The sequence below is a fragment of the Rhineura floridana genome, chromosome 1 (genome assembly GCF_030035675.1).
Source record: "Rhineura floridana isolate rRhiFlo1 chromosome 1, rRhiFlo1.hap2, whole genome shotgun sequence".
Taxonomy (NCBI): Eukaryota; Metazoa; Chordata; class Lepidosauria; order Squamata; family Rhineuridae; genus Rhineura; species Rhineura floridana.
The window spans coordinates 274614222-274633708 of NC_084480.1; the positions used below are offsets into that span (position 1 = coordinate 274614222).

Sequence of the window (19487 nt, forward strand, 5' to 3'; positions counted from 1 at the left end):
TTCAATAGTATTTACTCCCGTGCAATCATGCTTAAGATAAGTAAAACTGAGCATGGGGAAGGGGAGGGGGAGGAAGGGGAAGGAGGGGATTGGAAGGGGAAGGAGGGGATTGGAAGGGGAAGGGGATGGGGAGGAAGAGGCAAAGGAAGGGGCAGGGAAGGGGCAAGAGGGAGGAGAAGGGAGGGTGGGTTTGATCATTTGCATACTTTTTGAGTTCAATGGGATTTATTTCTGTGCAATCATGTTTGAAAATGGAAATGGACTGCCTTCAAGTCTATCTCGACTTATGGCAACCCTATGAATAGGGTTTTCATAGTAAATGGTATTCAGAGGTGGTTTTACCATTGCCTTCAACTGAGGCTGAGAGGCAGTGACTGGCCCAAGGTCACTCAGTGAGCTTCATGGCTGTGTGGGGATTTGAACCCTGGTCTCCCAGGTTGTAGTCCAACACTGACCCGGGGGAGGGGCAGGGAGGGGAGGAGGAGGGGGAGGGGAGGAGATTGGGTGGGTGGGCACTGCGCAGAGGGGAAGCCCCTTTTCTTTCCAAAATGAAAACGTGAACAGTATTATTGCTTTTCAGCGTTTCCCCCACTGTTTTATTCTACAGCAGGCACATGTAGCCTCCCACCCAAATTTAAACCAAAGCTGTCCCTGGCCACATCCACACCAGGCCTTTATTTCATTTTGGACAGTCATGGCTTATCTGAAAGAATCCTGGGAAGTGTAGTTAGTGAAGGCTGCTGAGAGTTGCTAGGAGATGCCCTGTTCCCCTCACAGACCTTCAATCAGAGTGGCTGACTGTTAAACCATTCTTTCAGGGGAATAGGAGTCTCTCAGCACCCTTCACAAACTACACTTCCCAGGATTCTTTGGAGGAAGCCAGGACTGTCTCACATGAAATCAAAGTCTGGTGTGGGTGTGGCCCCCTGATTAGCGAAGCGAAGCAGCTGTGAGTCTGGCTTTTAGAACCTTGACAGTTGGTTCGTATTGAGCATGCCTGACTCTATCATTCAGTTCAATACAAAATTTCTTAAATTAATTAAAAATCAGCCAGGCATTTTTTAAACTTTTAAACATCAGAAGATGAAGATGAGGGTATGAGGCAAGGTCAGTAATAGGATTAAAGGTCCTCTGTGAACATGGCTGATTTTTAATGAATTTCAACAGATTATGAGAACTCTGAGAGAAAAAAAGTCCAAAAGGGATCTGGGTTTTTTTTCTTTCTTTTTAGACTTTGAACTCTCTATTCTCTCTGACTGTTTTGTGTATCGCCACGAAAATTTAGAGGGTTGTTAAGCAAGTGTTTCTGAGTTCAGGACTATAAGTTTTGTAAGGTTTTGTTTTGAAATGAGCTTATGGAAAGGATCAGAATGGCATGGGGAGGTAGTTTCAATTTAACATTGCGGAATGTGAAAAATCCATGCTGACTATAATATACAGCCACTCTTGTGGCTGTATAATACAAGGAAGCCTTTCAACACATGTATACTTTGTATGCTGCAGGAGTCATCTTTGGTGCATCTACTGCTGTGTGTGAAAATTCATTCTCAACTTTGACACATGCACTGCCGCTGACACCATACAGGGGTCCAATGCTTCGTCAGAGAAAAGCAAATTTAGTAAACTTGGCTTTTGAAAGTAACATATCTGAAGGAATTTCAAGTGAACAGTTCCTCTGCAAGTTTGCAGAGAAATCACTCCGTATTAGACTTTACTAACAGTTGAGATCATTATGGTAGGACGGCTTGCATGATATACATTTGCTTCCTAGTCACTGTTATTTAGTTTACACAACTATTTTGCATGTGGAAAATATTATATTTAAATTAAATTAATTAAATAACTTCAGAAGTCATAGTTCCAATGCATAATGCATAAATTTGTTTTTTCTCATTACCTATGAATATATTTCCCCCCAGAAACCGCTATTATAGTGACCAATGCCCCAACCCTTTTGCCCCCCATTTTTTGTCTCTGCCCCCCAATGAAAATTTTCTCGCTACACCCCTGCTTTCTCCCCCACTCCTCTCATTGACTTGGTGTTTCCCTTGTTTCTATTAATGTTTATTTATTTATTACATTTATACTCCGCCTTTCTTTTCATCATAGAAACCCAAGGCAGCTTTACATATGGTTCCTAGAGGTTTCCCATCCAGCACTGACCAGATCTAACCCTGCTTATCTTCAGCAGGGTGATGGCCTCATGTGCCTTCAGACCACAGCCTGGGATGTTATTTGTCTTTGGTCCTTGTGACGTCCTTCCCCAGCACCACCTGTGAAGCTCTCACTTGTGGCTACCAGCAGACAGAATCGTCAGGTTTATTTTTACCTTTCACCACACTAGCACAGATCTCAGAAGATCCCCCTGCTAGGCCTTACTACCCAACACTCTGTATCTCTTATAACCTTTAGACTGTGCCTTAGGCTCTGCCAGGCTATCTCGATACCTTGTGTCTATGGGTATAGGTAATTCCCCAACCCCCCTGCAGCCTCTTGCACTGAAGCTTACAGCCCTGGGTTTCTCTGTGGTACTGGATACAATATCTTTTCCTCCGCCACTGCCACCATTTGATACAACTGTTCAGCCTTGGTTACTTGCTATCCCCCCTGGTTTGTGTTTCCCAGCTAAAGGAATCAGGCTTTTGTTTTACCAAGAAATATTTATTTAGTATTAGAAATAACAAGATTACTTAAGGAATATTTCACAAGCTTATGGTTTCATCTATATTCTGTTATGTACTTGAGTTCTTACTAATTGCCTCAGAACTCCGACTCACTCTCAACAACAACAACCTCCAAACACCACCTCACAGCCACCACCTCAATTCACCACCAAACCTCCACCCAGATTCAACTGTCATTCTTCCATTTATACTCCCAGCCATTCAAACGCTCAGCCAATCATTCAGCATTCTACTGCTCATGTACTCCCCCTCCTCTTTCACTCCACTTACCATATATCTTCTATATAACCAGCACTTACCATATTTACAATATAAGCAGGAACATCACAGTCCTTTCTTGCCTTTCTGGTTGTCTTCAGTCCCTTTTATTTATTTATTTATTTAGTTTAATTTATATACCGCCCTAAGCCCGAAGGCTCTCTGGGCGGTGTACAAAAAGATAAAAACAAGCACAATATATAAATACAATAAATACAATAAATAATAAAAAAACAATAATGCTTCTCATTCCTGCCACGCCCTCTTTTTCATTTTCTTGTTTCATCCTATTAACACTCCAATCCCCTGCATTTATATTCAGAAGTAAGTCTCAATTCTGACTTATGGTGACCCAATGAATAGGGTTTTCATAGTAAGCAGTATTCAGAGGGGGTTTAAAGAGGCAGTGACTGGCCCAAGATCACCCAGTGAGCTTCATGACTCTGTGGGGATTCGAACCCTGGTCTTCCAGGTTGTAGTCCAACACCTTAACCACTACACCACACTGGCTCTCTAATCCCCTTTAAAAGCCATCTAAATTGGTGGCCGTACCACATCTTGTGGTAGTGAATTCCTTTAATTATCTGCTGCAAGAAGAAGTGGATTAAAGTATTCTGTCATCCTAATGCAACAAATCCACTTTAAAAAAAAAAAAAAGAGGAATGTTGAGGTTTGGAATGTAATGGAGAATGCTTTGAAAAGTGTAGGAAGAATGATTAACAGCAAGATGTGTAAACACCCTGCAAGCAACTTAGGATGAATGCAAACTGAACGTTCATTGACAAATAACTCCCCTGTAAGCAAATTAGAATGAATGTCCAGCAAAGATGAGACAGTCTAACCACAGTGTAAGCTTTGTACAAACAAATCAGGATGAATGCTGAATAAACAGGTCAACTGGAGAAGCCCCTATTGCCTTTGCAGCAGGCAGGCAACTCACAATTCTATCTACTGATCAGGGGACTGGAAACAAAGCCCTATGAGGAGAGACTGAAAGAACTAGGCATGTTTAGCCTTGAGAAGACTGAGGGGAGATATGATAGCACTCTTCAAGTACTTGAAAAGTCACACAAAGGAGGGCCAGGATCTCTTCTCAATCATCTCACAGCACAGAACACGAAACAATGGGCTCAACTTACAGGAAGCCAGATTTCAGCTGAACATCAGGAAAATTTCCTAACTATTAGAGTAGTACGACAATGGAACCAATTACCAAGGGAAGTGGTGGGCTCTCCAACACTGGAGGCATTCAAGAGGCAGCTGGACAGCCACCTGTTAGGTATGCTTTAAGCAGAGCTTGGAAAAGTTACTTTTTTGAACTACAAGTCCCATCAGCCCAATCCAGTGGCCATGCTGGTTGGGGCTGATGGGAGTTGTAGTTCAAAAAAGTAACTTTTCCAAGCTCTGGCTTTAAGTTGGATTCCTGCACTGAGCAGGGGTTGGACTCAATGGCCTTATAGGCTCCTTCCAATTGTACTATTCTGTGGTACTTGGTCCCATACCCAGAGGCATTCCCTTGGTGTAAGAGGATATTTTTCAACTCTCGCCAGCGAACACAGTCAATGGTACAGGATGATGGGAGTTGCAGTCCAAATCATCTGGAGGGCACCAGGTTGGGAAATGCTAGTGTAATTTGTAATTTGGCCCTGAGCCTACACTGAGCACATAGAATCACACACACACAAAAAAACCACTGCAGGAAGTAAGGAGGGAAGGAGATCTAGGAGCCCTTCTGATTCCTGTCCTAACACACTCAGACAAGGCCTGCAAAACCAGCAGATAATTAAAAGAGACTATAAACAAAATGGGCCTAGAATGGATGTGGTCCTTGCTTCTTTAAGGAAAATTATCCTCATTGGCAAGGGAAGAATATCTGTTCATGTTTCCCAATCTCCAAAAAGTCTTTTATCATATTCCGAAAACAGTTACGCCGTTCCGACTCTTCCTAACATAGAGTAAAACTGAGCCTCTGGGTTATATTCAGATTCAGCTGATTCAGCTGATGTGAATAAGACTGTCTTACATTATGATGTCTTACAATGGGATTATTCAAGACTTGACAATTTACAGCTGAATATGTGAAGTGATTCCATTAAAAAGTATGTTTTGAAAATAAGTTTTATGGAATGTCTGCCTACAGAACTTGGTCAGTGATAGCTCTTTCACATGTGGAAGCCATCACTTTTTGTTGCAGGTATCCAATCATGTATGAACTCTTCTTACCAAAATGTAACTAAGCTTAAGTATGTCTAACTGCAATTGTTCACACACTCACACTTTGCTTTCCATTCTCGCTCCTGTTTCTTCCCTGCCCTCTGCTGTCAGTATTTAGATTACAAGCTCCTTCGGTGCAGGTACCTGCAGAGCCGGCTCCAAACTTCTGAGGGTCCTTGGGCACAGCTCCTGTGAAGAGAAAAAACCAACTTTATTTCACGCCAAGGGATGACTGATCGCAACCCCCCCTCCAAGAATTGTCTGCTGGTGATAGCTGTGTAAGCCTTGCTGTTGCCACAACTCTTGGTTCCTTGTGCCACTTCCCTTCTCTGGCTCCTCTTTGAGTGGCGTAGCACAACTAGGCCCCAGAGTCAGCTGTCCCCTGCTGCTCTTTGATCTTCCATCTTCAATCCTCAAGTCCTCACTGGAATGGCTGTGGAGGGAGTAGGCAAGCTCTCTTAAATAGCCCACAAGGAGACGCAAGGGGGCTGTTTCCCTCTCAGGACTGCCCACAGGCCTGAGCCCTTGCAAGAGCCAAGCAGCCAGCCAATCAGCTCCTGCAGTGGCATCCTATCTCCCCCTTCCCCAGCGCTAGAACAAAGATATGCTCAAGTATGACCTCCCTTCCTTCCCTCCAGATGCCCCGCCAATCTGCAGCTCAGGCTCCCAGTAAGCCAGGAACTGTGATTTATAGCTGGATCTGCTTACCAATGAGGGGCCCCTCTGAGCAACAGCGCTGGAGCTGAGCCTGGGCACCTGTATTTTTTTACTATAGCAGGGATAGGGAGCCTATAGATTCCCAGTTGTTGCTGAACTACAACTCCTCTCACCTCAGACCATATGTTAGCTGGGGCATATTGGAGTCCAGCTTCTGGAGGGTCACAGGTTTCCCTACCTCTGCTTTAAAATAGCATGTACACTGAAAGTGATGTAAATAATCACCACCACCAAGATCAAGAAAGGTTTTCCCCAAAATATTTGTACAGCTGGAGAGTCTCCCCTTCCAACTCACCTTACTCACCTCAACCAGATCTTTAAAGGACCCAGGAGTCCACAGACTTTTCAAACACATCAGCCAGTTCCCTATTGTTCCAAAGACCACATCTTCAGATCTCCTACTTGCTTTCCCCCAAATGAACAACTAATGTTCATCCTTTTTCTCTCAGCCACATAAATCCTCTTGGTCCCAACCAGAGAATGAGGCAGGGAGGCCAACAACATCCAAAGAAGTGAGTGGAGATATTGTACCAGCTGCTTTGCATTTCTTCAGCTTATGTCTCTGCAGTTCTGTAGCACATGATCCATTATCCAGATTCTGTAATGTCCCTAGCCTTTCAGAAATGGGGAAGGACCTTAGCTAGGACATCAATGCATCTTTGATCCATTGGGGTCAGCACAACTGCACAAGTAGCCCAACTGGCTGCTTGGGATCATAATATTTTCAGGAGCACCAATGAAGCAATAACCACACAATTTGAGTTTTCTCCCTAGGAATTATCTGAGGCTTTGCAAGATATCCCAATGTTCATGTCTTGTATCATGCAGTGCATCAAAATGTCTTCAAAATGTCATGCATCAAAATGTCTTTGTTTAGCCTTGCAGACCATTAAAAAAACCCTTCCCTCTTCAGCTACCCATCCCATTCTTAAATATACTGTCAAATTCTTTCATGAAACCCATCTTGTCAACTCTGCATGACGCTAGTGTCCTTTGCATCTGGGGCTATATTTTCAAACACCATCCCTCAGTTTTAATGAGGTTTGCCACAGTGAACCAGAAACACAAAATATATATTCTAGCACAAATCATTTACAGCGGTACACACTGGAGCAGCAAAGCTCCAGACAATACAGGGACTGTCTGGGCATTCATTATATTGTCAGCGTGCTAACAATAAATACACTGTAAAGAAAAGAAGAGAGCACAGAAACAAGAGCTCTGAAATCCATTTTAAAGGAAATGCCTACACAACATGATATGGTTTTGGCATGGTCCTGCTAGACACATGGAAGGCATAGGCAAATGATAAACTTGGTCTGAAAGTAATCAGAGGTACTGGAAAGAAGGAGGAACAAAAACAAGAGCCCTTACTGTTGTTGACTGCTTCTTCGTAAACAGGCTATTTTGGAAACTTAGGCTTACTAGAAGATCCTTGGGCTATCCTTTGCCTACACAGGCCCTTCTCAGCCACTAGCTAGTCCCTCACCACACAAGGCATAAGCCAGTAAACTTCAGGTGGTTCCTTTAAAAAAGGGAATCCAGGAAATATACCCTAATCCAAAATTGGTTCTGCATTCTAAACATGATTATTATGGAACTATTGCCAGGCACATTTCAGGAAGTAAAACATTCCTAACTAGGGGAAGCATCTGGTTGCTCAGCTGCTTTAAAGTGTGATGTTGGTAGATAGGAATCAGATCTTTAAAATCAGAGGTGAGTAACCTGTGGTCCTCTTAACCATTGGCTATGCTGCCAGGGGGTGATGGGACTCAAGTCCAACAACATCTAGAGGACCATACCTGTTTTAAAATATGCATAGGAATTAGAAATTAATGTTTCCATTCCTGAAGCTGTTATCACATCATCATCATCATCTTTTCTTTCTGTAGAGCTTTTGGTATGTCAAGCACCTTCGAATAATTATTTCATCCTCACAAAAGCTTGATGGTCTTAATCCTTAGTAGGTTCACTTGAATTAAAGTGATTCAGCTAAAGTCACCCAGAGAATTTATAGATAAATATGGAGATTTTAATCCCAGTCTTCCTGGTCTAGGACTAATTTCTTCCATTTACATTGTTGTTGTTATGTGCCTTCAAGTCAATTACGACTTATGGCGACCCTATGAATCACCGACCTCCAAGAGCATCTGTCATGAACCACCCTGTTCAGATCTTGTAAATTCAAGTCTGTGGCTTCCTTTATGGAATCAATCCATCTCTTGTTTGGCCTTCCTCTTTTTCTAATCCCTGCTGTTTTTTCCAGCATTATTGTATTTTCTAGTGAATCATGTCTTCTCATGATGTGTCCAAAGTATGATAACCTCAGTTTCATTATTTTAGCTTCTAGTGACAGTTACGGTTTAATTTGTTCTAACACCCAATTATTTGTCTTTTTCGCAGACCATGGTATGCGCAAAGCTCTCCTCCAGCACCACATTTCAAACGAGTTATTTTTCTCTTATCCGCCTTTTTCACTGTCCAACTTTCACATCCATACATAGAAAGCGGGAATACCATGGTCTGAATGATCCTGATTTTGGTGTTCAGTGATACATCTTTGCATTTGAGGGCCTTTTCTAGTTCTCTCACAGCTGCCCTACCCAGTCCTAGCCTTCTTCTGATTTCTTGACTATTGTCTCCATTTTGGTTAATGACTGTGCCGAGGTATTGATAATCCTTGACAAGTTCAATGTCCTCACTGTCAACTGTAAAGTTACATAAATCTTCTGTTATCATTGCTTTAGTCTTTTTGACGTTCAGCTGTAGTCCTGCTTTTGTGCTTTCCTCTTTAACTTTCATCAGCATTCGTTTCAAATCATTTCCGGTTTCTGGTAAGAGTATGGTATCTTCTGCATATCTTAAATTATGGATGTTTCTCCCTCCAATTTTCACACCTCCTTCATCTTGGTCGAATCCCGATTTCCGTATGATATGTTCTGCTTACAGATTAAACAAACAGGGTGATAAAATACACCCCTGTTTCACACCCTTTCCGATGGGGAACCAATCGGTTTCTCCATATTCTGTCCTTACAGTAAAGTATAGGTTGCGCATCAGGATAATCAGATGCTGCGGCACCCCTATTTCTTTTAAAGCATTCCATAGTTTTTCATGATCTACACAGTCAAAGGCATTGCTGTAGTCTATAAAGAACAGGGTGATTTTCTTCTGAAATTCCTTGGTCCGTTCCATTATCCAACGTATGTTTGCGATATGATCTCTGGTGCCTCTTCGCTTTCTAAATCCAGCTTGGACGTCTGGCATTTCTCACTCCATATATGGTAAGAGCCTTTGTTGTAGAATCTTGAGCATTACTTGCATGGGATATTAAGGGAATAGTTCGATAATTACTGCATTCTCTGGGATCCCCTTTCTTTGGAAGTGGGATACATATTGAACGCTTCCAGTCTGTGGGCCATTGTTTAGTTTTCCATATTTCTTGACAGATTTTTGTTAAACTTTGGACAGATTCAGTCTCAGTAGCTTGTATCAACTCTATTGGTATGCCATCTATTCCTGGTGATTTGTTTCTTCCAAGAATTTTAAGTGCAGCTTTCACCTCACATTCTAAAATTTCTGGTTCTTCATCATATGGTTTCTCCATGAATGAATCCGTCATCCTTGCATCTCTTTTATAGAGTTCTTCAGAGTATTGCTTCCATCTTCCTTTTATTTCATCTCAGTCAGTCAGTGTGTTCCCCTGTTGATTATTCAACATCCCTACTCTTGGTTTAAATTTCCCTTTCATTTCTCTAATCTTTTGGAATAGGGCTCTTGTTCTTCCCATTTTGTTGTCCTTTCCTATTCTATACAATAACTATTGTAATAGTTTTCTTTGTCCCTACGTACTAGTCAATGTATAGTTGCATTTAGGGTTCTGACCGTGTTTCTATCTCCTTTTGCTTTTGCTTTCCTTCTCTCTCTAACCCTTCTAAGAGTTTCTTTAGTCACCCATTGAGGTCTTTCTCTCGTTTTAACTAGAGGTATTGTCTTTTTGCATTCTTCCCTGATAATGTCTCTGACTTCAGTCCATAGTTCTTCTAGTTCTCTGTCAACTAAGTTTAAAGCCTCAAATCTGTTCCTTATTTGATCTTTATATGCTTCTGGGATGTTATTTAAATTGTATTTTGGCATTATGATTGCTTTGTTCTTCTTCTTTATTTATTTTATTTTTATTTATTTATTGAATTTTTATACCGCCCCACTAGCATAGCTCTCTGGGCGGTGTACAACAAATATAATAAATACAATAGAATCACATAGAACAATGCAAAAAATATAAATGCAAATCCATAATCTAAAACCAGTTAAAACATATTTAAGAAAAACTAAAATGCCTGATAAAATAGGAAGGTTTTAGCTTGGCGCCGAAAGGATAGCAATGTCGGCACCAAGCACACTTCTTCGTGAAGACTATTCCACAGTTCGGGGGCCACCACTGAGAAGGCCCTAGTTCTTGTTACCATCCTCCGAGCTTCTCTATGAGTCGGAACTCGGAGGAGGGCCTTCGATGTTGAGCGTAGTGTACAAGCAGGTTCATATCGGGAGAGGCGTTCCAAAAGGTATTGTGGTCCCGTGCCGTATAAGGCTTTATAGGTTAAAACCAACACTTTGAATCTGGCCCGGAAGCATATAGGTAGCCAGTGCAAGCGGGCCAGAACAGGTGTTATGTGTTCAGACTGTCTGGTCCTCATTATTAGTCTGGCCGCCACATTTTGCACCAGCTGTAGCTTCCGAACCGTCTTCAAAGGCAGCCCTACGTAGAGCGCATTGCAGTAGTCCAATCGAGAGGTTACCAGAGCATGAACAACTGAGGTGAGATCTTCTCTGTCCAGATAGGGACGTAGCTGGGCCACCAACCGAAGTTGGTAGAACGCATTCCGTGCCACCGAGGCTACTTGAGCCTCAAGTGACAGAGAAGGATCTAAAAGTATTCCCAGACTACAAACCCGCTCTTTCAGGGGGAGTGTAACCCCATTTAGAACAGGATGAATATCCACCATCTGATCAGAGAGACCACCCACCATCAGCATCTCAGTCTTGTCTGGATTGAGTCTCAGTTTATTAGCTCTCATCCAGTCCATTATCGCAGCCAGGCAACGGTTCAGCACATTTTTCCTCTTGTAATTCCCATTAACTGGTATTCTGTCCCCCATGCTTTTAACATCTACATGAAGCCGCTTGGTGCGGTCATCAGGAGTTTTGGAGTGCGTTGTCACCAGTATGCTGATGACACGCAGCTCTACTTCTCCTTTTCATCTTCTTCAGGTGAGGCTGTCAATGTGTTAATAAAAACTTATATATATCAACTTACATACTCATTCACCAACGAACACAAACACATATACACATCCAGACATTCAACCATACCAAATACCAAACACAATCCCACACTCTATATACACAAGCGCCGGCGTGAGAGCACTCTTCTTCCAACAGGAAAAACCTCGTCGTCAGATGGTGTCAAAGATGTTAAACATTTGTCAGGTAGCCTCCACGAAAACAGGCAGTGTCGTTATTAAAACAGTCCAGCCCTCGTCTTTATCCACCAGGCAAGGCAAAACAGTCACAGATAGTAAGGGCATGCACCCCAAGTCCAGCTGTAATTCTAGCCCGCGGATCACAGGCGTAGAGGCAGATTGCCGGCCCCACCAGATCATCCAAATGCCGTGATCCACAGGTCTATGTAAGGCAATGCCAAGAAATCCAGTGCCGGAGAACAGGAGACCTCGTTCTACAACGGCCACCCGGGGAAGGGTCAAGACAAAAGGAAGAACAGAGAGGGGGGAAAGAAAAAGCCCCCACCTTCTAGTGGCATCTATAGCTCCCGCGGCTGCAAAGAGAGGTAACGCGGTCTAAACTCGCCTCCCCGGTGTTTCCAAGTCTCTCCACCTCTAAAGCCTCTGGACCTGCGTCATCCGCGGGCGACGGAAACAGGCAAGCAGGGCGTCACACAGCGGGCCTCCCCATGGAAGGCCGCACCATGGATCAAGCAGCGAGGTCCACACTCCTGCCGTCCCAGGACTCCCCCAAGCGAAGCCGCAGGCGACCCAGCAGACACAGGAGACACAACAGGGACCACGCCAAGCTGACTCACCAGCACGCTCCCGTAAATGCCGAGGTAAGGGCATTTAACTGATGTCTTGTGGCGGAGCTCCTAACAGAGCGTCTTACTCAGTCGCCATCTTTTCCCTCTTTAGCTTTACTCTGATTTTCGATATGATCAGTTCATGATCTGTACCGCAGTCTGCTCCTGGTCTTGTTTTTGCAGAAAGTATGGAACTTCATCTTCTGTTTCCAATTATATAATCAATTTGATTTCTATATTGACCATCTGGTTATGTCCACATGTACAGTCATCTTTTTGGTTGCTCAAAAAATATGTTGGCAAGAAACAAATCATTGGCTTCACAGAATTCAATAAGTCTTTCTCCTGCTTCATTTCTGTCACCTAAGCCCCATTTCCCCACAATTCCTAGTTCTTATTTGTTCCCTACTTTTGCATTCCAGTCCCCCATGATTATCAGCACATCTTGTTTTGGTGTGTGATCAATTTCTTCCTGTACTTCTGCATAAAATCTTTCCAATTCTTCTTTTTCTGCATTTGACGTTGGAGCGTAGACTTGGATGATGGTTATGTTGATAGGTTTCCCGTTTAATCTCATTGATATCACTCACTCAGACCTTGCGTTGTAGCTCCTAATTGCTCTTGCTACATCACTTCTCATTATTAAAGCAACCCCATTTCTTCTTAATTTCTCATTTCCTGCATAAAATATTCTGTAGTTGCCTGACTGGAAATGTCCCATTCCCATCCATTTTAGTTCGCTCACACCAAGTATTGTAATGTTGATGCATTCCATTTCTTGCTTGACAATTTCTAACTTTCCCTGGTCCATGCTTCTCACATTCCATGTTCCTATTATGTGCGTCATACAACTCCAGACTCTCCTTTCGCATCTGTGCACATCAGCCTCTGGGCTTCCATTGGGCTTTGACCCAGTGGTGTCATTAGTCATAGTGCTACTTTTATTTGTCCTTTGTTCTTCCCCAGTAGCTCATTGAGTGCCTTCTGACCTGGGGGGTCTCATCTTCCAGCACTATCCAATGCTGCATTTGGATACTCTGTTCATAGGGTTTTTGTGGTAAGAGGTATTCAGAGGTGGTTTACCATTGCCTTCCTCTGAGTTTGGATGCATTTTAGTCTGGTGTCTCAGCTTTGACCATTCTGCCATAGGTGCCCCTGCTAGGAGTCTAGCCTCTTGGTCTAGACTCCTGATGACATTGCTCTCAGCTTCTTCAACACTCTCCATCCCCCTTACCACGTTAAGTAGGAGCTCCGCACTTTATCTTTTAAATTTACCACTGTCGCCTTCCATTTACCATCTACCACCTACCACTTACTACCCCACCTTACTTGCCGCTGATGACATCGTTTACTGGAGTGGAGAGGAGTGTGGGTGTGTGTGGCCGCTGCTGGCTCGGCCGTTTGGCTGGGCGGGGTGCCGCGTTCTTTTTGCGGCCTTTGGCGTCACGGTCTCGGGTGCTGTCGCTCTGCGGTTGTGGCGCCGCCCACCGTTGGACCCTCCTGGACTGTTGTGGCGGGATTGTTGCTGCTGTCTGGTTGTCGTGGCTGGGTGCGGGCGGTCGTGCCGCACCTCTTTTGAATTGTCGTCGTTCGCCTGGGCTCGGGCGCTGCTGTGTCGCCGCGGCCGCGTTGGTTTGGACCATTGCTGCTGGCTTTTGCTCAGGTCGGCCTGCTGCTGCCCCTGCTGCTCTTGGGCCGCTGGGGCTGGACGTGCTGGGTGGTCGCAGCGTTGTGACATTGCAGCCTTGGATCGCCGCTGGATTTGGACTGGATTGCCTCCGTCCTTGTTGCTCCTGGGCCGTTGAGACCAGACGTGCTGGGAGCCGCGGCGTTGCGGCCTTGGATCGCCGTTGGATTGGGCGCCTCGCCCTTGCTTGGTGCGGGGCCGTGGTCCCTGTTCCATTTCGAGCCGCCGCTGCCCTGTTGTTGTGACCACTGTTGCTGTCGTCTGCCATCTGCTGGAATACGGCTGCAACTAGAGAGTGGACTTTAGACCCTTATCATTGCTGAAATTGGTGCTGTTCTTAATATCAGCTGCTGTATCATCGCGACCACCAACCTTTGTGGCTGTGAGCTTTGGCTGTGAATTTATCACAGCTGTCTGTATTCCATCTGCAAGCCCTGTCTGTGAGCATTATTTACGAATTGCCTTGTCATTGCACAGAATTGTCATCTTTATTATTGCCACCACTGCCAAGACTAGGACCACTTGTGTTGATTTTGGGCTGATTTGATTGTGGGGATGTATGGATGTGTGGTTGTGGGGGAATTGTAATGACCTTTAATTTTAATTTTAATTTAATTTAGCAGTATCAGAGTGTTAGAGGCGGGTCTCCGGCTCATTATTGTTTTAGGGTGGGTGGCCTGTCTGATTGGCGAACAGGGACAGGGGCATGTGCAAGTCAGGGGGGGATGTGACAGGAAGGGTAAGGGGCCAAACTATAGAAAGAGTGGGCGGCAGACGCTGGAATGGTACTGTTGGCAGACCATGCCAGATGAGGGGAACACGGGATAGATGTGTAATACCCATCCCATGTTCCGGGTCTGTTCAGAACCAGACGACAACTGGGGGATGCAGGATTCCTACCGACCTTCGATTGTTGTTGTGTAATGCCAGGTCTGTAGTACAAAAAACATCACATATCCATGATATAATCTTGGATGGGCAAGCAGACCTGGCATGTATTACGGAGACCTGGCTGGATGAGGCCTCAGCTCCCATTCTTGAGGCCATGTGTCCGCCGGGTTTCCGTTATGCACAACAACCGAGGGTGGGAAGGCGGGGAGGGGGTGTGGCAGTCATCTATCGGGAGTCTCTAGTTTTTACCAGACCTCCTCTTCATAGGACTAAGTTTGTTGACTGCATGTACTGGAGGTTGGGCCTGAAGGGCAGTTTGGGGATCCTGCTTGTGTACCGCCCACCCCGCTGCACAGCAGACTCCCTGGCCGAGGTGCTAGAGGTGGTCTCGGCTGTACGTGCATTGTCCCCAGAGCTGTTAATTCTCGGGGACTTCAACGTACAAGCTGAGGCCACTCTCGTAGGAGCCCCTCAGGATTTCCTGGAAACCATGGCTTCCTGGGAACTGCACCTTAGTAATATTGGGCCCACCCATGTAGCCGGTCATGCTCTTGACCTTATATTTGTCCTGGGAGGGGAGGGAAGTGTTCTGAAGCTGGGGGTGGCTTCTTCTACCCCTGTGTCATGGTCAGACCACTATCTGGTAAATATAGACTTCTCGATACCACACACCCTCCGTAGGGGAAAAGGACCTATTAGAATGGTCCGCCCCAGACGCCTAATGGATCCAGAAGGATTCCTGACTGCGCTTGGGGAATTGGAACCTGCTGAAGGCCACACGGTCGATACCCTGGTGATGGAGTGGAATTAGGGGATCACCAGGGCTCTGGACCATGTGGCGCCGAAACGTCCTCTCCCCCTGAATAGAACTCAGCACCATGGTATGCTCCACGGTTGCGTAATCTGAGAAAGGAGGTGAGACAACTAGAACGCCGGTGGCGGAAATCCCGTTCCGAAGATGTCCGGACACAGGTTAGAGCAGCAGTAACTGCCTACCAAGTGGCAATAAAGGCAGAAAAGAAGAGGTTCTTTGCTGCCTCTATTGCATCCGCAGAGTGCTGTCCCAGGAGGTTGTTCCAAGTGGTCCGAAGCCTGGTCGGTCCAGTTGCTCAGGAACCCTTGGAACAGTCTAAGGCCTCCTGTGACAAATTAGCAAAGCACTTTGCCGACAAAATGAAACATTTACGGAGCTCGATTCCGTACGCTGTGGATACAGTACATGAAACAGAGTTGGCCAGTTGCAACCCGGTCAAATGGGATCGGTTTCGACCTCTTCCTTCTGAGGATGTGGACAAGGTGCTCTCGACTGTGAAGCCTACCACCTGTCTAACTGATCCTTGCCCATTATGGCTCCTTGTGAGCTGCAAAGAGAAACTGGGCGAGGGGATTAAGGCGGTGGTCAATGCATCCTTGGAGGAGGGTGCAATGCCATTAGCACTCAAGGAGGCAATTGTAAAGCCTATCTTAAAGAAGTCCTCCTTGGATCCCCAAGTTTTGAATAACTTTCGCCCAATTTCGAATCTACCATTCCTGGGCAAGATCATTGAGCGAGTGGTGGCTAATCAGTTGTCGACACACGTGGATGAAACGGATTATTTGGATCCATACCAATTGGGTTTCAGGACTGGACATGGAACTGAAACAGCATTGGTCGCTCTGGTTGATAATATGAGGAGGGCATTAGATAGGGAAGAATTCACCTTTCTTGTCCTCCTCGATCTCTCAGCGGCTTTTGATACTGTCGACCACAGTATTCTTTTACATCGCCTGGAGGAATCGGGAATAGGAGGCACTGTACTACGGTGGTTCCATTCCTTTCTTTCCGACAGGCATCAACAGGTAGCATTGGGGGAGGAGGTTTCAGACCCTTGGCCTCTCAATTGTGGTGTGCCACAGGGCTCTATCCTCTCTCCCAAGCTATTTAATATCTATATGAAGCCGCTGGGGACAATCATCAGGAGATTTGGGCTGCAGTGTCACCAATATGCGGATGACACTCAGCTCTATCTCTCATTTAAATCTTCACCAGAGTCAGCTGTGGAGACCATGTCCAAGTGCCTGGAATCCGTGAGTGGATGGATGGGAAGGAACAGGCTGAAGTTGAATCCTGATAAGACTGAGGTGCTACTCGTGGGAGACAAGGGAAGGTTGGGAGATGTTGACCTGGTGTTCGACGGGGTGAAATTGCCCCTGAAGGACCAGGTCCACAGCCTTGGGGTTGTTCTTGATTCCAAGCTGTCCATGGAGGCTCAGATTTCGGCAGTGAGCCGGGCAGCCTGGTATCAATTACACCTCATTCGTAGACTGCAGCCCTACCTTCCTGCTCATCAGCTCCCACTGGTGGTACATGCCCTGGTCACCTCTCGGTTGGATTACTGTAATGCGCTCTACGTGGGGTTACCCTTGAAAACGGTCCGGAAATTACAACTGATACAAAATGCTGTGGCTCGACTACTTACAAACTGTCGCCGCCGGGAACACATCACTCCAGTGTTGTTCGACCTACACTGGCTTCCAGTTATTTTCCGGGCTCAATTCAAGGTGTTGGTATTAACCTTTAAATCCCTATACGGTCTCGGCCCAGTTTACCTGATGGAGCGCCTCCAGCGCCACCAACCATGCCACCCAACAAGATCAGCCACACAGGACCTTCTCTCAATCCTGCCAACTAAAACAGCTAGGTTGGCGGGGACAAGAGAGAGGGCATTTTCAGTGGCGGCCCCCACTCTCTGGAACTCCCTCCCGTATGACCTTCGGCATGCCCCTTCCCTGAATGTATTCCGCCAAGCTTTGAAGACCTGGCTCTTCAGACAGGCCTTTGGGACTTCCGGGGAGGGTTAAATTTTTACGACAAATAGCCTACTACTCTGTACTGGAATTGTTTTATTGTTTTATTGTTATATTGTATTTTATGATGTATTTTATTATGATGTAATGTATTGTTGTTAAATTGTACGTCGCCTAGAGTGGCCATTGGCCAGATAGGCGACCCACAAATTAAATTATTATTATTACTATTATCCTAAAGGGGGCTTCCTTTTATATAGTGGCAAAAATTCTAGCCCCATCTCAATAACATTTTTGCTTCCTTTTATACAGTGGCAAAAATGTTACTGAGATGGGGCTAGAATGGAGAGATGGTAGATATCTGCATAACCAAAAGTGGCCAGATGTCACAGCTGATGGATTTCAGTGCATTTTACATGCATTAAAACTCAGTGCAGTACTCCGTTACCTGTATGCTTTGTGAACGAAGTAGCATGCAGAAAGTAGCATGCATAAAACTTAAGCATCAACAAGAGTACAGATAGTGTCTTTCTAGTTAGAAATTTGAGACTCAAATTAACCTTTTTAAAGGGTTAGATACTACAGACAGACATTATTCTTGCAACTATGAGATAATCAAATGATTATTGCCTCCCAGTGTCGTACCCTTGCCTTTCCCAGACCAGCCTTCTCCAATCAGGTGCCCTTCAGATGTATTGGACTGCAACTCTCATCTGCCTCAGCCAGCACAGTTGTGCTGCCAGGACAAATGGGAGTTATAGTCAAAAACATCTGGAGGGCATCAGGTTGGCAAAGGCTATCGCAACGTGTCAGGGACAGAGCTGTGTTTTGTTTCTAGGCAATGGTGGTTGTTAATGTTTTCCCCTCATCTATCTATCAGCACAACTCTGCTTCATCTTTACTCCTTTCCTCAGCATGCTATCACTGCCCATATATATTCCTGTACAGGGCCTTTCTGTTTTGATTGGCACAGATAACTTTTTCAAGGTACACTTCTCAGCCATTCTTTTGGCACATGCCCTAGCAGCACACAGTTTGAGAATCCCTGAGCTAATCTAAAAGTGGTCTGGAACATTATAAAGAGACAGAAAAAAATGGGCATGCAAATTATCCCCACATGTCCTTTTCCTGCTTGAGATTCAGTATCTGAATGCAGTAATCTATGCCTCTCATTCTGTGGAATCAATGGAAGCAATTTATATGAAAAAGTTGACAGCACTTATGTGCTATATAGCAACATGAAGGAGTAGTGAAAATGTTAAGGGCTGTATATCCTCTGGAGGGATTATATGTATACCTCAACACTGTTGAGATTATAATTAATTAGCAAGAGGTCTGTCAAGTCAAGAAGTAAAAATCCACTGAACTTATATTTTCCCCTAGCAGATTTTGCAGGAAATCTTTTGCAAAAAAGTAAATAGGAGTAGTTAGCAGAGCTGTCTAGTCAGTGTCTGACTGTTCCTCAAACTCCAGCCAGAACTATAGGCCTAAGACACTAACTGATTTTCCAACAAACATTATTACTTTTTGTGAATTTGTTTTATTTATGGGATTTATATCTTGTACATCATCACATGTGATCCCAGAGTGAGTCACAACAATATTACAATACAGTATTTATTTATTTATTGCATTTGTATACCGCCCCATAGCCAAAGCTCTCTGGGCGGTTTACAACAAGTAAAAACATTAAAAACAAATATACAAATTTAAAAACACAGTTTTAAAAAGCAATCTAAAAACACATGCTAAAATGCCTGGGAGAAGAAGAAAGTCAATATAATTATAAAGCTCAGTTAAAAACATTTGAACAAATCCACTGTCATTAACCCCCAATATACTCAAATGGACTACCCAAAGGACTTGAAGAAGATAACTACCTTCAGATGGTGCCAAGAAATAGATTAAGTAGACACCAGCCAGAACTCGGGGGGGGGAGTGTTCCACTGCAGTGTAACTGAAGGTCACAGATGTATCCTGTTCTCATCAATGTTGGCACAGCCAGAAGAGCCTCCCCAACTGATGTCAAAGCCCTGGCAGAACAAGAGAAAAGTGGTATTTAGGGTAACCTAAGCCATCCAGGGATTTGTATGTTGAAACAACACCAGAGACCCAGTGCAGGTATTTAAAAAGCAATGTTACATGTTCTCATGCAGGC

At 44.7% G+C, this 19487-nt stretch overlaps 1 long non-coding RNA gene across 3 annotated transcripts in view; it reads right to left on the reverse strand.

The window, feature by feature from the left end:
- LOC133372809 (uncharacterized) overlaps positions 1–19487 on the reverse strand; it is a 66285-nt gene that overhangs the window by 35942 nt on the left and 10856 nt on the right. For all 3 annotated transcript variants that reach the window (XR_009759559.1, XR_009759560.1, XR_009759558.1), the window contains exons 2-3: positions 19210–19362; positions 5218–5345 (exon numbers count right to left, since the gene is read on the reverse strand). This is a non-coding gene — a long non-coding RNA (uncharacterized LOC133372809). The remainder of the gene's footprint in view (positions 1–5217; positions 5346–19209; positions 19363–19487) is intronic.